Source organism: Panthera onca, chromosome A1 (genome assembly GCF_046562875.1).
Source record: "Panthera onca isolate mPanOnc1 chromosome A1, mPanOnc1 haplotype 2, whole genome shotgun sequence".
Taxonomy (NCBI): domain Eukaryota; kingdom Metazoa; phylum Chordata; class Mammalia; order Carnivora; family Felidae; genus Panthera; species Panthera onca.
In genome coordinates this window covers 110372744-110394421 of record NC_138339.1, presented here as the reverse complement: position 1 = coordinate 110394421, position 21678 = coordinate 110372744, and the positions used below count along the sequence as shown (strand labels likewise).

The 21678-nt window shown below is 37.8% G+C and overlaps 1 long non-coding RNA gene across 7 annotated transcripts in view; it reads left to right on the top strand.

Moving 5' to 3' along the window:
• LOC132681351 (uncharacterized) overlaps positions 1–21678 on the top strand; it is a 109670-nt gene that overhangs the window by 17525 nt on the left and 70467 nt on the right. For 6 of the 7 annotated variants that reach the window (XR_013556678.2, XR_013556679.2, XR_009611024.3 and 3 more), the window contains exon 2: positions 1712–1827. This is a non-coding gene — a long non-coding RNA (uncharacterized LOC132681351). The remainder of the gene's footprint in view (positions 1–1711; positions 1828–21678) is intronic. The other variant, XR_013556676.2, reaches the window with a different exon arrangement.

Here is a 21678-nt window from a genome sequence, read left to right as displayed (position 1 = left end):
CAAAAAATTTTAAGATAAAAATATAAAAGAATATATACCATTTTCCCCCAAATTTGTCTACATGTTAGAATTACTAGAAGTCTCTTTAAAATCTCAAAGCCCAAGCCACACCCAGATCAGTTCCATCACACTTTTTAGTAATGGGATACGGGCATCAGTAGTGTTTTGACTCCCCAGGTAACTCCAATGTGCAGACAAGCTTGGGAATCACTGATTTAGACAGCTGTTACCTCGTGATTGCAAGAAAACACAGCTGTGGCTTCTTCCTGGACTTCTCTCCTAGCCGTTGGTGGGAGATGCTCTGCTTTCCAAGTTCTCTATCAATTTTGTCAACTTTGAACCTTAAACAGGGGGACTGAATGTGAGGGAATTCAATCATTGAAAGGCAACAATTAGCTGATTAAAAACCACAGATGGATATGAAATACATGATTGTAATTTCTTTAAGTTATTTTTATTTGGTGCAATTTTACCTGATAGCATAAGTTTTATGTCTCAGATTTTTCTGTTCCATTTTCAGACACAAAGCTTCTTACACAGCTAGTTTAATGAAACTCTGGTCCACTGGAGTGACATTTTTTTTCATGCTTTCGGTGATTGTTTTAGAATTCCTTCTTTAAGTTAGTCAACTTGAAAATACTTAACCCAGAGTGGGTATGCATTGACTGAGAGTTGTCTATTTTCCTTGCTTAAAGAAACAGTTTGACACAAAGATAAGCATTTAAAATTTTATTTTCTGGGGCGCCTGGGTGGCTCAGTCGGTTAAGCGTCTGACTTCAGCTCAGGTCATGATCTCCCGGTCCGTGAGTTCGAGCCCCACCTCGGGCTCTGGGCTGATGGCTCAGAGCCTGGAGCCTGCTTCCGATTCTGTGTCTCCCTCTCTCTCTGCCCCTCCCCCATTCATGCTGTGTCTCTCTCTGTCTCAAAAATAAATAAACATTAAAAATAAATAAAATTTTATTTTCTGCATATACACAGCACATTACTTATTTATATAAACAATCACTGGCTGTCCAAAAACTGAGGGAAGCTTAATTTTAAATATAGCAACAACTCTTTACTCATTGGTGGTGAATTTACATGGTTGACACCCTTTATCAAAACTCAGAACTCCAGCAATTGTACAAAAATCACCATGCTGGCCTATAAAATTTTAAAGCAATATTGTAACCCAATAAAATAATGGTTGTGCTGTATGCCTATATGTATCTTGAGAGAGATTAATTAAAGGAAGTAAAATTGCAATTGAAGCTGTTGGATAGTTAAAATTATCTGAGTAAGTGTGATCTTGACTTTAATGAATTAACAAGTAAGCTTCTTGCAATAAGTATTTAATTAATTTTAAACCATATTTGATTTAGAAACCATTTATACTTAATTTCTGGTCTAGTGTTCAATTAAAATTGTCTGTAATATTCAGTCTCTAGATCCTGTTCTTGCTTTGGTGATCTTGGCTGCTTGGTCACTGACTACTGCTGAGCAGTGGGGAAAGAAGGCCTATGGCTGTGATCTTCTAATTCCTCAGATGTCAGGGGAAAATCCTCAGGGAAAAAGTTAGCCTAGAAAATGCATGGTTTCTTTCCCTCATGTTTTATTCTAGAAGTGATCGCTTGGGAGAGGTGGTAGAAACAAATGAGAACACATGTTTGTCATTAAAAACAAAAGACTGAGATGTTGCAGTTACTTTTCTACAATCACTTTTTTTCACCAGAAGACTTGGGATAAGTCATTATGGAGAAAGCTAAGGATCCCTGCGTTGTCTTGAAAGCACATCAGCAGGGAAATCAGAAGGCCTGGGTTTGAATTCCAGTTACTCACAAATGGAAGGTAATACTGTTATCCCTCCTCTGTTAAAACACTTTCTTCATATATGAAGTTTACATTTTGTCCTAGAACATATTTTCTTCTCCATTAAGAAAAATTATATTCTGTATTGTCAGTTTTTATTTCATTGTAAGTGAGGGCAGTCATGGTATAGATGACCCAAATGGTAACTAAACCCAACACAGTGAAATTTGACTTTGAAATAAGTCTTAGAATTTATATTTGTTGGTGAGTGATGTTTTGGGGAACCCTAATTCACTGTCACCCATCAACAATAATAGTGATGTTGGGAAACAGGAGTTATGGCCTACAACTCTTATATAATGTTCTTACAGTATATAGTTATATTTGGGGAAATATCCTTTGACCCATACTATTTTTGAGCCATGTAATGAGCTAGAATGTAGATAGTACTTAGGTAGAATAATGCAACTTCATTCTAAGATTGCTTAAAAAGAAATGCCCATTTTCCTTCAGTGTTTATCTTTGCCAGGAGAAAGAGAGACAAATAATTATTTTGCCTTTAAGACACTGATTCTGAGTGTTAGATTAAGTAGACAGACTGTTGACCACATGTGACTTAAGCAGTATTGTTGGTTATTTTACCAAACACTGGATCATCATTTGCTTTAAGAAAGCTACGCTGTGGATAAACCTTTGCTAGATCAAGAGTAACCTGCATTGTCTTCTGTGTTGTTTCTACTACAACATTCTTGGTGGTATTGACTTTGAAAAATGAAATTTATCTTCTAAGACCACAGATCAGATTCAGGTATTCTTAAATGTAAAACTGATTTTGACCTCCCCAAGAACTATCGAATAACAATGATCCCAGTTGGGAGAATAAAGTTGCCATATAGATTTTTCTGTGTTCCTTTCAGTAAATACATTCTGGAGCATAGAGGTGGGCAATTGGTCAACCCATTTTCTTTCTTGTATGATATGTCAGAGTTTGATAATGTCACTCTGTTAACCAAGATTTGTAATGGGATCAGTGCTGAAAGAGGCTTTGAGGATATCATATCACCAGTATTTAGATGTCATAGGTAACATAGATTAAACATAGGTAACATAGATTGAAAGGTAACACAATAGCTATTACCCAACTAATTCAGGAGCATGGGTTGATTTTGGCCTAACTCCGGTGAAATAACTTATAAGCGGACATGGCTGGGTTAGTTCAGTGTGTGTGTGTGTGTGTGTGTGTGTGTGTGTGTGTGTGTGTTTCCGAGGAAGCAGCCATTCTAAGATTAGAATCAACATTACTGGTGGAAGCAGGAAAACTTAAGAGTAAGCCATTAGGTGTAACATCAAAGTAAAGCTGCTTCTGTGTCACAGCTGTAAGGACATAATGATGCTCCGTTTTTTCTCAAGTACTGCTTTTGCATAGTTGTATCAGCAAGTTCTATCAATAAACAAAGGAGAGACTAAGAATATATACATGCAATTCCACCATCAGCCAAAAAGTCACATAAATCTTTCATATTTTCAAATAACATTCATGACAGGGAATAGTATTCTTTAGTGAACTTCTAAACCCTTATCTCTTCCATTTTTTAAACTCATTTGAGCTTTTGATACTCGCTCAGCAGAAGAGGAACAAGAAAAGTCTGTACTGAATCACGGTGCTTTTTTTCCCTTGTAACCAATAGGTTTTAAAGTGTGTATATTATACACAGACATATATGTATATATTATATGTAGTTAATATTTAGCAGAGTAACCCATGGGTTTTTTTGGAAGTATTTTACCGTGAAGTGTAATATTCTTAAAGTGATAACAGTAGGGCACCTGGGTGGCTCAGTCGGTTGAGCATCCAACTCTTGTTTCTGGCTCAGATCATGATCTCATGGTTTGTGAGATCAAGCCCTTCATCAGGCTCCACACTGTCAGTGGAGATTCTCTCTCTCCCTCTCTCTCTGCCTCTCTCCCCACTCATGCTCTCCCTCTCTTTCTCTCTCAAAATAAATAAACATGACATCTGCAGTTTACAAATAGTTGTAAGAATGAACGCCCCTTGTAACTGCCACCCATGGTTGAAGAAAAAATATGTGGAAAAATTTGACCAGCATGCCAAAAGCCCTGTGGGTCCCTTGACAACCACAACCTTCTCCCCACACTTGTCCTTTCTTCTCTGAGATAGCTCTAGCTTTACTTTGTAGGCAATCATTTCTTTGCTTTTCTTTATAGTCTTACCACCTGAGTGTGCAGCCATATGCACCAGATACATCTGTATAGTTTAGCACTGTATGTTTGGCAACTTTTTATAAATGAAATCATACTTGATATATTCTTTAGTCTTGCTTCTTCCATTTGTCATCCATGTGATTGAATGTAGCTGTCAGTTTGTTCATTTTCATTGCTTTGTAGTATTCTGTTGTGTAAATGGACCAGTTTACTTATCCATTCTTTTGTGTTGGATGTCTGGACTGCTTGCACTTTGTACCCACCAGATAATATTGCTATGACTATTCTGTGCTATCTCCTGGTGCATGTGGACATGTATTTCTGTTGGACATCGTTCTGGTTAATAAATATTAGTGATGTGACAGTGGACAATGAAACTATCTTTTTCTGGAAGCAAATTTCGTGAGCCAGTAATTTAATGAAGGGGGAAAAAACATTATTTTGGTTATTTTAAGGTGGTAGGTGCTATCTAGACATAGAGATGGCCACTTCATCCAGATAAAGAAAAAATAGAATATCCAGGATTTCACCTTTTGTTTAAGATTTGTATCTATAAGTATGTTTCATCAAGAAAATAAAACATTTTAGTTTTCAAACTACCTCTAGTATTATTTCTAGAATTCTAAAATTAACAGGATGAAACAGAGCAGAGAATGTATCTCACATTTCTTTTATTTTCTTCATGAAGACCATGGCACTGCTAAAAAGATGTTAAGTCCCCGCTAAATATATATTTCCTCTTTGGCATAAAATTATTTGTATAAATAGGTATAATTTGCAAGGGACAGGCCCCTAAAAAGGAGACAGGAGTAGGTTGGTTTAACTTAAAACTTTTTCTGTTTCGAAAGACTCTTTCCTGAAACAGAAAATAATAGTTTGGATGAGTCAACGCAGTAATCTGCTTTCTCCATAATTTGTCTTACTTACTGCATTCATCCTTGTCCTAAGTACAACTCATATTAGCATATTTCTGAGGTTTTTTAAAAAAGTTATAAAATGGGCCTTTGTTTGCCTTTCAAACAATACAGTAAGATGCAAGGGTATCACTTCTGATAGTCCTGTGCTTCAGAGCATATGTATTTTAGGGCTTCTTCTGATTTCACCAGTAAGGTCCCATCATGGTAAATTGATATCAGTATCTTCCTGTTTTTTTTGGGTTCCATTCCAGAGCTTCAGTGGAACAGTCAAAATAATGTTTGTCATTCTATCCTTGGTTAGCTGAAGTCTTGTTCCTGTTTATATGAAGTGACCATTGGGCTAATGCAGTTAACACAAACACTTCTAAAAACTATTCCGAGTATTGAGGAAAAGGCACTTTAATTTAAAAATTACTTATCCAGGATCAGGCTGGGAGAAACACTTTCTTGAGAATTCAGCATGCTACCCACACCACAATTCATTTTGCTGCTCTGCTATAACAAATGTGTTTGAATTCTTCTTTGCAATGAAAAGATTCTTTTGTCTTCCTTAGGGATTGTAACTTTCAAAAGGTGTTCTTAAATATATTATTACCTTATTTAAACTATTTGCTTCCAAGTTGTGTAGTACTTTGCACGAAGAATAAGTCACTGATCCCTTGGGCACACAAAAGGAAAGTGCTCTTCTGCGTTTCCCATTTTATTTTGTTTTTCTGTGGTAGGTTTATGACTTGATGCCCAGCTTTTTTATAGATTCACCTCTCACAGGACACAATTCCCTTTAATGTGTTTTCCATGCTTATAGAAAGAACCAATGTGTTAGTGTCTTAGTCTGTTCAGTTTACTATAACAAAATATTATAAACTGGGTGGCTTATAAACAACAGAGATTTATTCCTCACAGTTCTCAAAGCTGGGAAGTCCAAGATTAAGGCTCTGGCAGATTCACTGTCTGGTGAGAGCCTGCTTCCTAGTTCATAAACAATTTTCTTTTTGCTATAACCTCACATGTCAGAAAAATGGGTCTCTCATAGGGCACTAATCCCACTCATGCAGTTCCACTCTTATGACCTAACCACCTCCAAAAGGCCTTACCCCCCAATACCATCCTCTTAGGGGTTAAGCTTTCAAAAATGTAGGGGGGGACACAACCATTCAGACCATAGCAGGTAGCAATCACCAGTAGAAATTTCATTTTTACCATGTGGTTTTCTCTTGATATATGGAGACAGGCCTCCTTAAAGTGCTCCTTGAGTCAAGCGAAAGTGGCTTTCACTTGGAGATTTAAAAAAGATTTAAATCTTGGAGATTTAAAAAAAAAATTGACAACTTATTGTTTTTATTAGTCTGGGATAAATATTTTAGATTGTTCTATGAAATTAAAAGATATTAAAATCAAAGAATTAGGGAAGTTGCTAAGAAAAGTTGCCAATTTTTCTGTTGATGGTATAGAGTTGACTTCCTATGTATAGGAAGGTCTGTGAGTAGAGGAATGCCATGATAAAGGTGGTGTTTAAGGGAGACTGTACATGAGCACCTGGGTGGCTCAGTCACTTGAGCATCTGACTCTTGATTTTGCCTCAGGTCATGATCTCATGGTCATGGAATTGAGCCCCGCGTCGGGCTCCATGCTAAGCCTAAGTACGTACATAAAAATAAAGGAGCCTGTACAGCAGCAGGCCAGAGTCAAGAACATCTGCCCTTCCATGAGGTTGTCCCAGACTGCTATGACCTTGCTGGATTTCGAGTCCCTGTGAATAATTATACAGTAAATAAGAACAGATGGGTGGGTCAAAATAAAATGCTTGTAGCAGCAAATATAGAATAATTTATCCTGAGAGGAAAGCAATGGTCAAAATTCACATGAAGAAAAAAATCTTGGATATGGTATTTTCTGTGGAGTTAGAACTTTTAATAAGTTAATGTATTTTCTTTTTTTTTTAATTTTTTTAATGTTTATTTATTTTTGAGAAAGACACAGAGCACAAGTGGGGGAGGGGCAAAGAGAGAGGGAGACACAGAATGTGATGCAGGTTCCAGGCTCCATGCTGTCAGCACAGAGCCCGATGCCGGGCTTGAAACCACAAAGTGCAAGATCATGACCTGAGCCAAAGTTGTCACTTAACCGACTGAGCCACCCAGTAGCCCCTATGTTATGGTACTACTTGAAGGTACAAGAATATCCTTATATTTCAAAGGATTCTAGGGTCACCTGGGTGGCTCAGTTGGTTAAACCTCCAACTCTTGATTTCAGCTCAGGTCATGATCTCAGGGTCTTGAGTTTGAACCTGGAGTCAGGCTCTGTACTGACCCCGTGGAGCCCGCTTGGGATTCTCTGCCTCCCCCTCTCTCTGCACCCCACCTCTCTCTCTCTCTCTCTCTCTCTCTCTCTCTCTCTCTCTCAAATAAACATTTTTTTTAAAAAAAAGATGCTATTGTTTTATGGAACAGAGTTTGGGAAACACAGAGTTAAAATATAGCATCATGTATTTGGGTTAGAGATTATTGAAAGAATATATACTAGCAGCGTGTCACAAGAATGACTATTAGTCTACTTTTGCATATCCCCAACAACAGCACACAGTTGTCTACATTTTACTCCATCTAAAACTATGATTCTCAACAAAAGCTTCCCTTGACAAGGTAGTAGCAGAATCTCAGTTGGATTTTGTCACATGTTTTTTTCTGCATCTGTTGAGATGATCATGTTTTTCTTTTTTGTGTTTGTTAACATGATGAATTCCAGTGATTGATTTTATAATGTGAAGTCAACGCTGCATTTTTGGGATAAATCCCACTTGGTTGAGGTACTATCCTTTTAATATATCATTAGATTTGATTTACTAAAATTTTGTTTAGAATTTTTGCATCTATGTTTATGAGGGATATCAGCGTGTAAGTTTCTCTTACTGTCCTTCCTTTGTTTGATTTTTGGTATCATGGTAATGCTGGACTAACAGAATGAGTTGGGAAGTATTTCCTCCTCTATCTTCTAGAATACTTTGAGTAGAATTATTATTATTTCTTCATTACGTGTTTATGAGAATTTACCCTGAAGCCACCTGGACTTGGGATGGTCTTTGTCAGAAGGTTTTAAACTACTATTTCTTGAACAGATATGCAGTTTATATCATTACCTTCAATTCCAGCACAATAGCACAAAGTCTTATTTTAGTTTTCATCTTTTCCACATTTTGTAAGTCCCTTCTCTGACAATGAAAAATCTGTCTCCTATTATCTTTAATATGTTAATTTATTAGATTAACTTCCCTGTATGTAATAGCCAATCTCCCCTTGCCAGTGTTGCCCCCTTCCCCATGCAAATGCGCTCTTCGTCCCATTTGGGTTCTGACACCCTCCCAAGGTCACAGCTGCTATCTCGTCCTCTAGCCCCCACCCCATGTGGATGCCTTCCTCACCCCACTGAGGCTTTGATGTCTGTGCCGGACTGCCCTGTTGCATAGACATCTCCTACTTTCTCTTCTCATGCACTTGTGAAATTATTCCTGCCAACTGAGTCCATTTTATTCCATTTAAATTCCATGTTGTCTAGTATATAATTGGAAATTAACAAATGCTTAATAAGACTAAAAAGAACGAAATTTTTAAATGGACGCATGGTGTATCAACACTCTAAAAAAGGTGTTACTATTAACAGACTTGCCAGAGTTCGCATTCTGGCTTTGCTGTTGACTAATATGTAACCATGGATGAATTAAATAAACTTCTCTGAACTTCTGTTTCCTAATTTGTTAAAAGAAATGAGGACAGAAATAATTACAATAATGATGATAATGGCACATGATGCCTCCTATGTACCTGTGCTAAGTACTGTGCTAGTACCTGTGCTAAGGACTTGACATCTAATCTTCAAAATAGTCTTTTGGAGGAAATACTATTATTATATTCATTTTACCAAATAAAAAGCTGTTATTTGAGGGAGGTGCCATTATCTTCCTCATTTTCAGATGAGGAAATGAAGCACACACACAAAATATTTATCCAAAGTCATATAGCTAATAATTGGTGGCATTGGAATTTAGCTACTATGCCTTCAAAAAGCAATAGTGCCCAGCACATATGAAAATTCCTAGTATGTAGTGAGCTGCAGTAAATAATAATCCATTCAATGTGTAAAGTGATTAATTATAATAGCTCTGAATCACTATTGCCAGGTCTATGACATAGGAAGAGTCATGATACTACCCAATAGGAGTGGGGAGGATAATCCATTTTTAGCTTGAATACAAATAAGAAGTAATTTTTCTTCCTAGGCAGAGTTTAAAATCCACTCTATTTATTCTAGATTGGTAAAGGAGACATTTTTATGTAGAAAGAAGACACAGGCTCAGAAATAGGTTATGTGCTTAAATCTAAAAGGAAATTTAAGATGAGGAAAGATGTTTCCAGTCAATAGAAGATGAGAAAAAGAATTAATGGTACCCTGGAGATAAAAGAATAAACAAAGGACATCAGAGCTGGAGAAAGTAGCCCAGTGGTTGCAAGGAGAACAATGAAGACTTGACAAGCATCTATCATTCCAGTTCAGCATTTAATAACAGCCCTAAGCCCACATATCCATTAATGTTGTGATGAATCTGTGAACTTGGCATATGATAGTTGCTCAGTATATGCTTGGTGAATTGATCTGACAATCCTTTAAAAAGCTTAAGTTGAATTTCCAGTAAAAGATACAAACCTAAAATAAAGGGGAGAACAGGAAGGAAAACAACACTGTCAGAATTTTGGAGGCTGAAAAGAATATAGTTATTGACTTAGCAGACTAGAGAAAGCAATCCTAAACTGGCAGTAAGGAAAGCTGAACAGAAACTTAATTTACATTGCAAGATCCCCCAAGACACAGGTATCTCTGGAAGGCAAGGGTGAATATGGGGTTAAGGCTTCTCTGACAGCGTGTTAATGAAGCAATTATTCTTTTATTCCTTTCCCACTTTGCACAGCAACTTCCCTTGACCTTCTCAGCTCCCAGACTGCTGGCTGTCAACCAACATGCAGCTGGCAGAAAAATAGAAATCTTCTCTGGGGGGGAGAAAAGAACTAAGATCCTGACATCAGGAAGTCCCCAAGGACTAGAACTAAGATCTTGACATTGAGAATCTCACAAGGAATAGGCCCAGCCAGATTGCCCCATAAGGAAGACTACAGTAAACAAGCTACACATACATTTGCAGAGTTTCTAATCTGCTTTCTGGTGGACAGGTTTTGGTTTGAGCAAACAGCCAGGGAATACAAAAAGGACAAGGAAAGGCTCTGCTCTGAGTGAAAGGTTGAGAAAATAAGAGAAGTCATTATATTCATAGAAGAACAAGGTATTAGGTTAAAAAAAATTCAGAGAACAAAGAAATAAGCATTTGGAAATTAAGATAGCAGATATGCAGGAAGTTTGCATGAAGTAGAAGATCAATACAGAAGGTAGAACTTAGGAAATGTGTCAGAGAGTACAATAAAGAGACAAAGATACAGAAAGTAGGAGACAAAAATTAAGAAAATAAGACAACCAATCCAGAATATTCAATACCTAAACAATAGGGTTTCCAGAAAGAGGACACAGAGAAAATGGAGGGGGAGAAATTATAGAAAGGAATTCAAGAAAATTTCTCAGAACCCAGCACAGTGGTCTAAAATAGACCCACATGTATCCTAGCATGACATTTCAAAGCACTGGGGAAAAAGAGAAAATCCTGTAATCTCCAGAGGGATGGGGAAGAGAGGTTCCATACCAGAATCAAACATAAGAATGGCCCCAAACTCCTCAAAATATAATAGAAGCTGTAAATCAGTGACCTTGTCTTCAAACTTCTGAGTTTGAAGTTTGAAAATCATTTCCAATTTCAGTTCCATTCCCATCCAAAACTGTGGGGGCAGAATAAACATCTTTAAAGCACCACTTCTCAGGAAGCTACAGGGGGGTATGCTCCACTAAAACAAGGAAGTGATGGAAGAGTAAGACCTAGGATCTAAGAAACAAAGGAGAGTCTGTAGGATGGATTGGTTGGAGACATCAAAGTGCCATTGGTACCTATAAAGCAACATGTCCAGGATGGAACATGCCTTAGCATTCCTGGAAGGATTTCTTCAGGAAGTCGAAATTGATGGATTACCTCATTTGGATATCTCAAGAGAAAACTTGTACACTTTGGGAAGGATTTGAATTAAATTAGCAACATCTCCATAAAGAAGTGAGCAAATGTATAAAAGGACCATTGTTAAATTCAGAGAAAACTAAAAGTGCAGGGCGCATTAAGATTAATAATTAAGATTATTAATGTGTAATAATACACATAAATGACAAATAATACCAAGAATATATAATGAACTTCTAAAAAAGATGACAAACAACCCAATACAAAATAGACAAGAAATCTGAAGAAGTATTTCACAGAAGAGGAAATTACATATGGCCAATAAATGCAAAGAAATGGTCAGCATTATTAGTGAACAGGAAGATGCCAATCAAGACCACAATGATACAGCCATTTCTTTGGCAAAAATTTAAAAGACTGATAATACCAAATGATGGGTAAGATATAGAATCATAAAATCTTTTTCGTGTTGCTGGTGAGATTAAAAAATAAAAATGCGGGGCGCCTGAGTGGCTCATTTGGTTGAATGTCCGACTTCAGCTCAGGTCATGATCTCACATTTCGTGGGTTCGACCCCCACATCTGGAGCCTGCTTCAGATTCTGTGTCTCCCTCTCTCTCATCCTCCCCTGCTCACACTCTGTCACTCTCTCTCTCTCTCAAAATTAAATAAACATTAAAAAAATAAAAATAAAAAATAAAAATACTTTGGCATTACCTTCCAAAGTTGGGGGAGAAACAAACAAACAAACAAACAAAAACATACTCTGTGACCCAGCAATCTTCTTTCAGGTGGAAAGTTTAAAACATATAAAATAAGAGAAATGTACCAGAAGTTTCATCACAGCACTGTTAAGCAAAAGCCTGGAAACAACCCAAAAGCTGCCTGTCCCTGAGACTGTATGATAATTTACAGCAGTCAAAACAAATAAGTGTATGAATGAAACTCTATCATAAGATTTCATCATAAATGAAAGAAGTAAATTTCAAATGTTATATACATCGCAATGTACTTTATATAAAATTTAAATTTAAAAAAATCTGCTATTTATTTATTAGTCATATATTCATTTACTTCTCTTGTCATGGTTATCCTAGAGATTATAGCTTATATCCTCAACAAATTAGTACTTTTATGTTTTCCTGGACAATTCAAAGATTTTAGCACTCTTAAATCACATTTATCACCCTTCTTGCTTATTTACCATTGTTGTCATGTGTTTTAATTTTCTGTTTTTATCCCACAAAACATTGTTACTGTTGTTTTCTGCAATGAGGGTTAACTTGGTTTACCTACATATTTATCTGGGTTTTTGCTCTTCATGACTCTCTACATTTCTGAATTTTCCTGAAATAATTTTCCTTCTTCTTGATGAACATACTTTAACCCTCTTAGTTTTTGTCTGAAAATGTGTTTATTTTACTTTTTTTGATCATTACTTTTTTGGGGAATAAAATTCTAGATTGGGACTTATTTTCTTTTTGCACTTTAAAAGTATTGTTTCACTGTCTTCCAGCTTCCATTGCTCTTGTTTTACTGGATATTCTTTTAAAGACATTCTTTCATTTTTCTCTTGCTCTTTGTCCTTGGTGTTTAGTAGTTACACTGTGATGTGTCTAGGTGTGTGGGTGGGAGGGAAATGGAGTCTTGGTATCATTTTTAGAAAAATTCAAATAATTATCAAATATTATTTCTATCCATTTTCCTTCTCCCCTTTTGTGTTCTCTATATTTCTTACAGAAAAAAAATCTATAAGAAAGAGCAGAAAAAAATACTCATTTTTCTTTTCCTTGTTTCATTTAAGATGTTTTTATCTGAGTTTTCTTCCAATTCAGTAATTCTCTTTTCAGCTGTGTTTAATCTGTAGACCCCTGTTCACTGGGATCTTAATATAAATTACTGTTCTTAAGTTTTACAATATTTTTATTCTTTATTATAGCTTTATTTGTTTACCAGAATTCTCCATCTTATCTTTTATTTCTTTGAACATTTTAAGCATAATTATTTTAACGTCTACATCTGGTAACTCCCTTATCTTGATCCTCTTGTGTCTGTTGTTTTTCTTGGTTTTTTATGATGTTGTAATACACGTGGTTATCTTTGATTGAATGCCAGGCATTTTAAATGAAAGCTTATACAGATACTTTGAGGTCTAAGATGAAGTCATTTTACTCTAGTGAAGATTTGAGTTTTTTTTCCAGAAGACTGCCAAGGGCATTGGCAATATGAGATCACCTTAATCCCTTAAAGGATTGAGAAAATTTCACCTGAGCTTCATTCTCTGTAGGGGCTGGTCTATTTCCAGTCCACTCTTTACCCCTATGAAGTTAGCTTTAAGTCATCTCAATCTAAAACCTGGGAGATACATCCTCCTCCTTGGCAAGCACTGAACTCCAGTTTTGTCCCGTTGGCCTTATGAGTCTACCAGCAGCTTTGCTCAGCTATTCAGTCACCTCTTCCAAAATCAGCAGATGACTAAGGGGAATACAGCCTCAAATTTCTGGCTTTCCTCCCTGGGTTTCTTCTCCCTGATCAGGAATTCACATGATCTTTGCTGTCTTGTTATCTCTCTGATAATTTAAAGTGTGTGTGTGTGTGTGTGTGTGTGTGTGTGTGTGTGTGTGTGTTCCTCAAGCATTTCAACTTGCTTTTCCTGAAAGTGTTGGTCATAATTACAAAGTTTACCTCTAAAATTAACGCCCAAGAGATACTTTTATCTATTCTCTCTGTATATCCCTTTATGTAGGAAAACATGTAGATGCAACAAAGTTATAGAAAAATGAAAATAAGGAAGTGACCAACCCAAGATTAGGACTATGGTTCATTCAGATAAAGAGAGACCAAAAGATGAATTGGTTGTGGGTGGGGAGAACATTGTTAGTTACAGGTTCTTCTCACACCTCTAGCTTTTGTCTCAGGTGTCATTCAAGGGAGCTAATCACGTTAAAAACAGCTAATTAAATAACTAAACAAAAAAAGACCATGCATAACCCAGTGACATGTGTGTCATGAATCATAATGAATCCTATTCTGTGTATCTCGGATTTAATTTAAAAAAGAAAATTACGTAGGAAAGAAAATAAAATCATAGTATGTTATGTGACACAGAGGGGGATAATATTTAAGTATTGAACAGCGATCTAACTGAAATTGTGGCAGGCTAAACTTGAGGATTTTTTTTTTCAATATATGAAATTTATTGTCAAATTGGTTTCCATACAACACCCAGTGCTCATCCCAAAACGGTGCCCTCCTCAATACCCATCACCCACCCGCCCCTCCCTCCCACCCCCCCTTCACCCCTCAGTTTGTTCTCAGTTTTTAAGAGTCTCCTATGCTTTGGCTGTCTCCCACTCTAACCTCTTTGGTTTTTTTTTTCCTTCCCCTCCCCCATGGTCTTCTGTTAAGTTTCTCAGGATCCACATAAGAGTGAAAACATATGGTATCTGTCTTTCTGTATGGCTTATTTCACTTAGCATCACACTCTCCAGTTCCATCCAAATTGCTACAAAGGGCCATATTTCATTCTGTCTCATTGCCACGTAGTATTCCATTGTGTATATAAACCACAATTTCTTTATCCATTCATCAGTTAAACTTGAGGATTAAAAGTGTGTGTTTGTGGGAAAATAAAAGCCAGAAGTAAAAGATAACTAAATCTTCATCTTCTGTATTGGGAAATTAATACATAATGCCTAAAATGAAAAAGTCACAAAATGATCAGATTCTCTGGAACTAAGAAACTAAATAAGAATCTGCTGCAAGAGTTCAAAATGGTTGACTGGAGGTGTGGTAGTGGGTTGGGAATGAGAAATCAAGTTGGTATTTATAACAAGGTTTTTAAAGCTGTTTGTTTGAACTGGGTTTTTTTTTTTTTAATTTTTTTAATGTTTATTTATTTTAGAGAGACAGAATGCGAACAGGGGAGAGGCAGAGAGAGAGAGACACAGAGTCCGAAGTAGGCTCCAGGCTCTGAGCTGTCAGCACAGACCCAGCATGAAGCTTGAACTCACAAACCATGAAATCATGACCCGAGCTAAAGTCAGTCACCTAACTGACTGAGACACCTAGGCTCCCCAACTGTTTATTTTTATAATTTTTTTAAAAAAAATTTTTTTTAACATTTATTTATTTTTGAGATAGAGAGAGACAGAGCATGAACGGGGGAGGGGCAGAGAGAGAGGGAGACACAGAATCGGAAGCAGGCTCCAGGCTCCGAGCCATCAGCCCAGAGCCCCACGCGGGGCTCAAACTCACGGACCGCGAGATCGTGACCTGAGCCGAAGTCGGACGCTCAACCGACTGAGCCACCCAGGCGCCCCTCCCCAACTGTTTAAATTGTTAATAAAGTCTGTAACTTTGGTGAAAATTAAAATTAAAAAAGGATTATTATAGCTAATTAAAAATATAAGAGATATGTAGTAGAAAATACTAGAAAGTAATACTTGAAGATAGTTTGCCTAAAACTTAACCATATCGGTGGATTTATTATTTCAACCAGTTGGCTTTCAACCAATTCCTTTGCCATTTTCCACATGACAGGAAAGAAAGAGAGAGAGAAGGAAGGGAGGGAGGGAGGGAGGAAGAGAGTAAAAGCTTTAAAAAGTATGTGCTGTTCATCTGCAAGGATTTTTATAAGATTGTTATGTGTGTAGCCCTAAAATTCTGAAAAGAGATTAAACTTTTATTTGGGAGTCATGAGCTAAAAAGACAGCTTAGGGGCACCTGGGTGGCTCAGTCGATAAATGCCTCTTACTTTGGCTCGGGTCGTGATCTCACAGTCCGTGAGTTTGAGTCCCACGTCGGACTCTGTGCTGACGGCTCAGAGCCTGGAGCCTGCTTCAGATGCTGTGTCTCCCTCTCTCTGCTCCTCCCCTGCTCATGCTCTGTCTCTCTCTCTTTCAAAAATAAATAACTATTAAAAAAATTAAAAAATAAATAAAAGGCTTAGCTCTTGTGCTGATTAAAAGGGAAAATTCCATAAAAATAAGTGAAAACATATTATTTGATAAACTGAAAACTAGAAACGTTATTGTCCACATGATGTGACATTATTAAGTACTGTGAAAAATGAGGATTTCTGCAAAACTGAAAAAAAAAAATCCTGTTATTCCCTTCTGATGGAAAATGTACTTTTGTTCAGGCATGTTTATTAGTTGCCTAGGCTGAATTTTTGGTTCTGTGTGTATTAGTCATAGACTGTGTTTTGTCTTCTAGTTACTATGTATCAAGCTTGGCACTGAACTACAGCCCTCCAGATCCTAGACCTGAGGATGAGGCACAGCACAATTCAGAAGTCTTCTTTGGCCACTGATCACACATCCAATCTGAAACAGTGCAAGTTGAGCACAGAACTTTAGCCTTTCTATACTTTAGTTTTGCCAACCCTAAAATGGGAGTAACCGTTCTAGCTTACCTGTTATGGTTGCTCCAAAAAGGAATTAATGTGATTGTCAAAGACATCACCTTAAAACAACAACAACAACAACAACAACAACAAAAAACTAGGGGCACCTGGGTGGCTCAGTCAGTTGATTGTCCAACTTACACTCAGATCATGATCTCGTGGTTCACGTGTTTGAGCCCCACATAGGGCTCTGTACTGACAGCTCAGAGCCTGGAGCCTGCTTCAGATTCTGTATCTTCCTCTCTCTGTCTCTCCCCGGCTTGTGCTCTCTTTCAAAAATGAATTAAAAAAACAAAAACAAACAAACAAAAACAATTTGGTTGTTAGTACAATATGCAGAAAGGAAAAGTGAAGCTGAGTTTCATATCAAGGCAGTAACAGGTTTGTTTCTGTGTTTCAGTGTCTACATGAGTAGGTATCATTTCAGGAAAAGGAATGAACCTTGTGTATTATGTAAATAAGCACATACATGTTTTTAAATCTTGTGATATTTACTAGATACTTGTTATCTACTAGCTCTGTGTAAACTACAAAGTGTCTGTATGTTTTTGTGTTGATATATCCACAAGTCCTAATTCAGGATTTTAGGTGTAGCCAAAGAACCAACTACATTTAGCTGCCACCAAAGTAAATGAATATAGAACATGTTTTGCCAGTGCTATAAGCACGGAGTTGACCAGCCCCATGACATTTTTTGGTTACATTTGAGTGACCATATTTTGAGTTACAAGGCTAAGCAACCTCATGGCCATAAAAAGTTCTAACACTCCCACCCTATTAGATATTGCATTTATATCTAGCTTATTCATTTCTGCCTCCACATTGGGTAACTAAGGAAACAATGATGTCACTGCTCAGTGTGGTACTTACTAACTTCCCTATTTAGGCTTATGGTTTGGGAAGCCAACAGCTATTTAATAAGCCTCACCTCCACCTCTGTAATAAATTCATACAACTTTTATTTTTCTAAGGGGAAAATAGGGGAAGCAATATCATTCTGTATGTATTGTTTGGAGGAAAATATGTATTCCAAAGTGTACTGTTCCTGTAAAATCATCTGTGCATTGGCAGCAGAAGTTTTTTGATAGATATTGACAACATTGAGCCAGTTGGGGGACCCAAATTAATGCTCCCCTTAGGTGCCATGCTCCTTTGAACATTTGTCCTTCAACTGGCCACCCTCCTTTCTTTACCTTCCACCTTACTTTTATCTGGAGAAGCTGGCTTTCCATCTTGGTCTTCTTCCTAGTAATCTTTCCAACTGCATCATGTTGGTAATAGAAAGTTTCTAGAAATAAACAGTACCCAGATACAGCCTGGGCCCACTGCTCCCCAAATGGAATAGAAATGAATTAGCATTCTTTTCAGTTAAATAAATACATGGACACCCAGTACAGTTCAGCAATCATTTTCCTAATATATTTGTGCTCTTAGTTTCCAAAATTATTTCACTTCTCCCTTTTCCTCAAAGTTGCTACACCCTCTACTGCTTTCTTTCAGCCTCTGACCTGACATTATAATTCATTGAGAAAACTGAAGCAACCAGACATAAATTCGATCATTTCCTCACCATCAAAAGCATCCAGCTTCTCTACCTCCAAACCTGTCTTTCCCTACACTTCTGTGAGTGAAGGCTACCTGTTCCGGCCAAAGGCCAGCCTGACACCTGGGAGGTCCTCCTCCCTCTCATTCCCAGTTTTCCCCTCTTTCCCTCTCTTCTGGGCATTCTCATCATCCCCATGGTCTGCTCTCTCCTGGTTTTAAAAAGCCTTTCTCTGACCTTACCTGTCACTCTAGCTATTGGCCCATTTCTCCGTAGTCACTGGCAAATGTGATGTATTTCAGATTGGAGAGTCTCAATTGTGTTGAATGCTGCTGAGAAGTCAAGGGTCCACAGTTCGGAAACCTTGAGAAGGCATCTTCACTGTCTCCACTTCCACATCTGTTCTTGTCTCCAGCCTCCCCTCACCAAGCTTCTGTCCAGTCAGTTCCCTGATGCTGCTCTTGTAAGGGTTCCTAGGAATCCCATCTGTCACATCCTGTGTACCCTTAACTTTTTGGCACCGTTCAGTACAAAAGCAGGGCCTGAGACAAAAACTTGCATGCACTCGTTTGTTTGGGGGAAAAGATTCCAGGGAGCTAACATATAGATCACAGAGAAGGAGAGAAAGCCGACAAGGTTGTGTTCTGGGCTTGGCCATGGTTATAGGTGACTGATGCAGCTGGTGCTGGATTCAGAAGACCTTGACTTACAAGACCTTGAAGAGTCTTATAAAATATGCCTCAGAACTGTTTGTCTGGGAGACGAAAGAGGAAGCATGTGTCTTTCAGATCCCATCCCCTCCAGCTCACGGGTGAGACCCCACATATGTTATCTTTCCAGTCCCCACTAAGTGCCAAGTAGGTTTCCACTCCGCGGGCCAGAGAAGCTCCATGGAAGGAGGAGGGAGGTACCGGGTTCCCACCTCATGCAGACGCTATCTGGCTGTACCTGCACGAAGCCTTCAAAGCCTCTGTGGGACTTGTCATTGCAACAGTGACTGGCATAAACACTGGAGCTGAGAAGATGTAAAGAAGTCACAAGCTTCCTGACACCACATTTATCAAGTACCTGTCATTGTATTTTCTGATTTCTCTGCTTCACATCCTAATGTTGACACTCCCCATGGCTGTATACTGGAGCTGCTGGTTTTTAAAAGTCCAGCCATTTCCTAGGTGACCTTATTCATCCCCGTAAATGTAAATATCATCTATTTGACTTCCAAATCGAGACCTAGAACTCCAGACTGGTGTGTTTAATTGTTTGCTTGTCTCATTCCATCTCATCATTTAGGCAATTATTCTAACGTTAATATCCTTCTAATCATAATGCATATCAAGAAATAGACTTTGAAGACTTACCATGTGCTTCTGTAACCCTGTCACTCCCCTGTACTTACCTCTAAAAGTAACCACTCTACAGACTATATAGTAACCAGTATTTATGATGTTATCACCTAGGTGTCCATCTTTAGACTCTAGTTTATGCTTGTCTGAAATTTTTTTTAGATTTTAAATCACTTTTATAGAATTTATTATTTAGAGCCATTTTAGATTCACAACAAAGTGGAGTAGAAAGTACAGAGTTCCCATATACCTTCTGGTCCCCAACATGCACAGACTCTCCCACCATCAGCATCCCCCACCAGAGTGGTACATTTGGTATAATCACTGAACCTACCACATTGGCACATTGTAATGACCCAAAGCCCATAGTTTATATTAGGGCTTGCTCTTGGCGTTATACATTCTACGGGTTGGCAAAAGCATATAATGACAAACATACAGCATTATGGTCTTATACAGAACAGTTTCACTTCCCTAAAAGCCCTCTGGGTTCCACCTATTCATCTCCCTCCTGGCAACCACTGATTTTTGATTTTTGATTTTTTTCTGCTTTCCTGGGTGGACACAAATACCACTGAGTTGTTTGTTTGTTTGTTTGTTTGTTTGTTTGTTTCTGGCTCCATAGTTTGGCCTTTCCTCGAATATCGTATTGTTAGAATCATAGACTTACAATCTACGTGGAATTGATGTGTTCATGATATAAGGTAGAAGTCAAGATTCACTTTTTGTCTGTGTGGCTATCCGGTTGATCCAGCCTTTGCAGACTGGCTTCTTTCACCTGGTAATATCCACTTAAGTTTCATTCATGTCTTTTCATGGCTTGATAGCTCATTTGTTTCTAGTGGTAAGTAATATTCCATTGTCTAGATGTACCACAGTTTATTCATTCCCCCATCGAAGGACATCTTGGTTGCTTCCAAGCTTTTCGCATGAATATATTGATATTTTTTTGCATTTCCTCACAATTTAAAGGACCTGGGTAATTTTGACCTGTAGTGTTTTTAGCAGTCTAGATTTTCTTCATGCCATTTATCATGTTCTTTTTCTATTGTATTTCTAGTAAATTGGGTCCAGACACTTGACCAAACTCAGGTTAGATCCCTTTAGTAAGATTGCATGTGGTTTTCTTGTCTCTCTTTTGTAATGTTGTCATTGTCTAGATATTTCAATTCATACAGTTACAAATTGGTGATATTCTACTTCAGCCATTTTCATTTTACTCTCTGGAATTATTTTTTAAAGAGATGCTTCTTTTTGTCTACTATTTGGTAACTCAGTAGTACAGTTTACATAGGAAAGGCAAGGTAAATGATTTTCCTTAATTTATCAGTTTTCAAGATAATGAATTGGTTCCCTGTCATCCTCTAGAGGAGAAAATTTTTCTAAACATTATAAGCAAATGAATTTATATGTTTGATAGGTTTTAATCCACTCGAATTCTTATACTTATTGAAGCTCAAAATGTCCCATTTTTGGCAGTAGGAGCCTCTTTAAGTTGTATCCCGAGTCCTTTAGACGTGACCCTAGTGATTTGTTAGCTTTCTTACTTTGGTATGACAGGATGTGCCAGGTTCATCTTAAACATTTCTTGCCCCAGATTTGGTAAAGTGTTCTGATCACCCATTTCCACTGTGAGTGGGGGGTGGGTTTCCCCACACGAACAAGCGGGCCTCTGAACACCAGATGGGTGTCCTATGATTCACCTCAACTGTGACACTATCTGCCCAGCAATGGCATCAGATCCCAGTGACTAAGGGTTCAGTCCCACAAGACTGCTCCGCCCCCTTAGATGCCAATTGCAAGACCAGCTTCTTTTTTTTATTAAAAAAATTTTTTTTAATGTTTATTTATTATTGAGAGACAGCATGAGCATGGGAGGGGCAGAGAGAGGAGGAGACACAGAATACAAAGCAGTGCAAGCCCATCTTCTGATCAAATGGCCATAAACCAGAGGTTCCCATGACCACTTGCATGGGTTCATTTAGTTTGCAAGAGTAGCTCACAGAACTCAAGAAATGCGTTTGCTACTAGTTTTCTGATTTATTAGTACAGATGCTGAAGCATACAAATCAACAGCTAAGTGGAGAGATACATTGGACAAGGTATGAGGAAAGAGTGGGGAACTTCCATGGTCTTTGAGAGCACACCTCTCTCACATGTTCGTTCACAAACCCAGAAGTTCTCCAAACTTTGTCCTTTTGGATTTTTATGAAGGCTTCATTTTATAGGCTTGGATGATTAAATTACTGGCCATTGGCAATCAGCCCAACCTCCAGCCTTTCTCCCCTCTCTAGAAGTTGAGGGATAAGACTAAAAGTTACTTCATTAACGTAATAAAATTCACCTTTATCTCT